We start from the raw sequence: 5286 nt of genomic DNA, 5'->3' as shown, positions 1-5286 counted from the left end.
AAAAATTACTCATTTAAATCTTTTAAAACTCTCTTATTTCAAGAAGTCAGAGTAACACATTTATTGGTACCATATAATTGCTACATGTATTTGCATTATCAGCTATCTCCTTACTTAGTTATTTTGAGGCAGACATGTACGGAATAGACAAGTAGAAAAATTGAAGACATCTCTCATCACTAGCCGTGAATTGTTCTTCCTTTGTCCCTATCGTTGAAATTAAAGCTGGTTAAACATAATTTTTGAACTGTAATTTTAAATTACATTAATTAACAAAAAAATACTGTGTCAAAGTTTATTTATTGCTTTAAAACTTCCCTAAAGTTTGTTTCATGAATTGTAGCTTATTTTGAAATATGTTTTGCATGAATAAAATAGTATACCTGACAGGTTAGAAATTTTATTATTGCTCATTCAAGAATTATCATCAGTATTCTCTCTGATACCTATTGTGAACATCAGCTACTATTAAGACACACACTCTCATGTTTTCTGATATCTTATTAGCTATGAGGCATGAGAACCAAACTTATCTTTGAGACAGCTTTGCTTTTCTTTTGTTCTAAGAATCAAAAATTGTATGGCAGGCACTTCTGATTTTATTCATTCCGTGTTAAGATATGTAATAGTGGTACAATGCGAAAGACCTAATTCATGAATCTATACCATTATTTTATAGGTTGTTATGGTATTCCTTCTCAAGAGATCTCTGATGGATGGTTATGTGCCCGGTGCAAAAGAAATGCATGGACAGCAGTAAGTGGCTTATTTTTGTATCTCTTAATCCTTCTCAATCCTGTGGGCACATTTATATCTACTGTTAAGTAAGAGTCTACACATGCTTTTGTGTGCAGTTCCACACTTACCTGTATTTCTAGTCTTTTTCTAAATCATCCTATATGTGTCTCTATATTCATTGTAGAAATATTAAATAAATTTTTATGTGTCATTCCTCATCTTAGGAACCTATAGAGATTGCCAGTTTATCAGAGCAGGGCCAAAATATTGCCCTTTTTTGCGATTCTTGAAAATAAGTACTTGAAGTAACAGTCAAGGTGGAGATGTTCACTGACCCCTGAAGAAACCATGCTCATACATAAATCTTCAACTAGCATAAGATCTTTTCTCATTTATTCATTCATACATTCATACTTCAACAAATTTGAGAGGCTCTTCTCTGCACTAGGCATTACTATAAACTTGAGACAGAACTTTCAACAATAAATGATCCCCAACTTGGGAGGACACAGATCCGTCTTTATCAAAATTGTTTTTTGTAGAGAGCCTGTTGAAACTTTAGCTTCTGTCCAAGCATTGATTCCCCTTCTTTAATGCACTATGTCACAAATTTTGTCATTTAATTATGTGCTACTTTAATTTTTCATTAAAAAAAATCCTCTTTCAAGAGATATCAGAACATTCTTGAAAGTGGGAACCTGTCAGATCTCAACACAGTATCCCTCACTCTTGATCTCAGAGCATATGTTCAGCTTCACGATTTAGATTGTAATAGTAGCAATTGTTTTATTCCTCAGTGATCGCTAATGACAATGAATTATACTTTCTTGCAAACAAAGTTAAAAAACTGAAGGGCAGTATAAGGAAAATGCCTTGCATGATGAAAATTTATGTCCTGATTATGTATGTTTAGCTTTCAGTGTTGAAATAAACATATGGTGACTAAATTAAAGGCGTCTATGGAGATGTTTTTCTGAACTTTTTTTTGCTGGCATTCACTTTGGCTAGTGAGGGGAAAATGGGTGAAAATGTGGACACCCTTTATAGTTCAAGTACACTGTTTTGTTTGATGGTAGAGGTTATATCTTTTCATTAGCAGGCCCAGAAAATATTTTTGTATCTCCCTTGGTGTGATCGTTATATTAACAAAAACTATGTAGATGTAGAGCATCTGTAAATCTTCCAGAAAGTCCTGCTATAATAAATATAATCAACTCTTGTTTACCATGCAGGTCTTATTCCCATTGTAGGAGCCAAAGTAAAGCCTCGTAGGATCAGTTTGACCAGGGGTGTCCTCTCATTCACCCTGAGGTATAGATTTAGAGATTAGAGATATACTAATCCAGTTCACCAAAGCGTGAAGAGTTCTCTGTTCCGTCCACAGTTACTACTTGGCTCCTGTGCTCACACACTGAGCCGTCCTGTTATTTATCCAAGGTACCACTGCTCTTTGCATGGCAGAGGCAAGGCCAGGCCTAGGCTACCCACCCTGATTCTAAGGCTGCTTCTGATCGATTATGCTGTTTTCCTTTAGCATGTCTTAAGATGGAAGTGCTTAGATTAATCACTCTCTGGAATTGATTGAAAGCATGTTTCTATAAATCTTAACCCCTCACACCCTCAGACTATACAATAAGCCTTTTGTATTTTAATACTGATACCATGTAAATCTCTTTCAATTTGCAATAGACGTAGAATTCTTGGATAAAACTTTACAATGACTTTTTAGACCCACTTAATTCCTTATTTCTAAGTGAAAATAATTCAGATTCACAGTGAACCAGTTGGTTTTTCAGTTCATCCATTTCGAGTGAACTTTGTAAAGCTCTATTTCTCAATTTTTCTCCTGAGAAATAGTTGAATTGCAGTTTAAGCATTGCAGAGAAGTAACTGATAATACTGATATTTTGGCTTTAACATCCTTACTTTAGTGTGGCAGTGAGTGTTGCAATATTAATGTTTACTAAACACTTAAGTGTGATTCTTTGGATTTTCTGGCTGGAACGAGTGCATTTAAAAAGTATCCTTAGACCTGACTTTTTCAGGAATCAACCTTACATTGTGAGTTTTAGGTTCCAGAGGAGGCTCTAAAGGAGGTTATGGAAATCTAGCAGTGCCAGGGAAGTCAGATTATATGTGAATCAAATCACTTTTGACCTAAATTACTGTAGTTTGTGTCTAATCTATTTATTAATATACATGGCAAAATGACTACAAGTTATTACTAATTAAAAATATAATGCTAATACTTTCACTGTAAAAACACAGAATTTATGTTGCTTTCTTTCATGTTTTTCCCCACCATTTTCTTTTTTATCCCTACATTGAAAACTTTTGTTTGAGCCTGGGTATTTCTGTGAAATACCTGAGCTACATACACTTCTGATTATGAAGGAAGAGGTTTGTTAGTGTCTGGTATGGGCTGGTAACCTAACCTAAATACTTTTATTCTAAAAATTAATAGCCCATGTGCTTAATACTATTTAGAGTGTTTAAGAGATAGTATGCTAATAAAAAATAGGAGAGTTTTCTATATCTTATGAAGAATTTATATATAGAATTCAGAAGAGTGAATAAATATAAGCAGATTAAAGAGGTTAGAAAGGAATATGGATAACATTTTCTCTTTTTAAAATTTAGAGATTTCGTATCTCTTTGGTGGGAGTTTCTTCCTAGGAAATTTGGTTGTTTATTCAGTGACTTTTTAGGGGGTGGGGACTGTGAGGATTTTAGTGCCATAAATGGGAGTGAAAACTGCATATGTAGACTGGTAACTTATGATGGAAAGTCACATCATACTCAGATTTATGACTTTGATAAGTCTTGAGTTGCCAGTTGTAATTTTTCATTGTTAGTATGAAAAATTCCAAAGAAAAATGCCATTGTGCTGTGTCTTACTAGGGATCTTTTTTATTACCTTAATTAATTTTGGGGGGGATGGACAGGGTACACACAGTAGCTCGCAGACCTGAAATCTAAACGAAATCTAAATTAAAGGAAGATTTAAAAGCAACATAATGAGAAGTTTCAACTAGAGATGTATATCTAAGGTCTCTTCTGGCCCTAAAATCCCTTGATTCTCTGTTGCTTTGTATTTCCATTTTGCTTTAATTAGTTTTCCTTAAGAATTGGGGACCTTCAAGAAAATTAAATTTATTTATGTTCTTCTTAACCTCGTCAGAGATAATGAATAACAGAAAAGTATAGGACTAGAAGTGACACTGGTAATTATTGGTCAGATCAATGCAGTTTTTATGAGCTAAAGGAAACTTTTAAAAAAAAAAGCAATGACCTCAGGGGCTTACTATAACTATATCTACCTGCTGTTTGGGAATGCATAGCAATAGGCATTATCCTCTAAAGTCCTTTTTGTTTCAATATATCCCATTCCAGTTAATTCAGGAGAATTCATTTGAATATTTTCATTTAAGAGTAATACAGTGTAAAAAAAAAAAACCCAATTGTATATTATAATATTGGATGAATATTGGCATGCTATGAAAAAGTAGATTTTGTAATGAAAAATTTGAAAAAACACTTTATAGGCAAGTATTTTTATTCTGTCTAATGAAATGCATAAACTAGGTAACTGCGCATTTATTGTCTTTAGAAGAACATTTATTGTACTTTGTAGAATAATAAAGTTATGTGTGTGTGTGTATACACATATATACGTGTGTGTGTGTGTGTGTGTGTGTGTGTGTGTGTGTATCTAGTTTTTTTCCCCAAATGGTTTTAAGAAATCAAAACCCAGGCAAGAAATAGGCTTTCACCTTGGCCATACATTTATTAATTGTGCTGTTTATTTTACTTATTTGTTTTTAAAAATAGAGTAACAAGTAGATACAAACAAGTTTTACTTCGACGATCATTTGGAATTAACATTTTCTTTCTTCTTAGAGTGGAATATGCAATTGTGATGATTAAAAACAAGCACTTTGGTGTCTATTTACTTATCCATTTTTTGCTGTTTGATTGTAAATAAATGGCATCTACAGCTTGGATAATGGTTGCCATTCATCCTTTCAAGGCCGCACATAGCTATTTTATTTGGCTTCTGAAAGAAAGTGAAATCTTTTCTTTGCATAAATCATAGTCATGAAGTTAAATTCTAGAAGTACCTGTGGTAGTGGACTTTACAAAACCCACCCCCCAGGATTGCTAAAGCTTGTGGGCTAAGTTATTTGTTGAAACATATTTATCTGAATTCGTGCTCTTTGGAGTGTACCTTAGTCTTAACTCTCAATTTTTAAGTCTTGGGTAAATAGGATTAACTTCTCGGAAAGTTAGCAACGCTTGACATTTTTGGGAACTACAGAGCCCCAACCACCTCTATAACTCTCTATTTATTCTACCTAATAATGGAAGAAGGTAATCTGTTTGGGAGAGTCTTTGACTCCCACATTGCATTGAGGCTGGGTTTTATGGAGATGCATCTGATATGAGGCAACCCTAGCTACACTCAGTTGAATCTAAAGACATTGGTTTTTCATCTCTCTCTCCAAATGAGGAGTTCTCATAGGATAGAGATTATTAAAGAAAATTTGT

At 33.7% G+C, this 5286-nt stretch overlaps 1 protein-coding gene across 1 annotated transcript in view; it reads left to right on the top strand.

The window, feature by feature from the left end:
* The window catches only part of KDM4C (lysine demethylase 4C), a 347564-nt gene that overhangs the window by 218210 nt on the left and 124068 nt on the right, over positions 1 to 5286 (top strand). The gene's annotated exons all lie outside the window — the stretch shown is intronic.

This window comes from Pteropus vampyrus, unplaced genomic scaffold, assembly GCF_000151845.1.
Source record: "Pteropus vampyrus isolate Shadow unplaced genomic scaffold, Pvam_2.0 Scaffold136, whole genome shotgun sequence".
Taxonomy (NCBI): Eukaryota; Metazoa; Chordata; class Mammalia; order Chiroptera; family Pteropodidae; genus Pteropus; species Pteropus vampyrus.
Note: the sequence above shows the minus strand (reverse complement) of the source record. Positions and strands in the feature narration are given on the sequence as shown.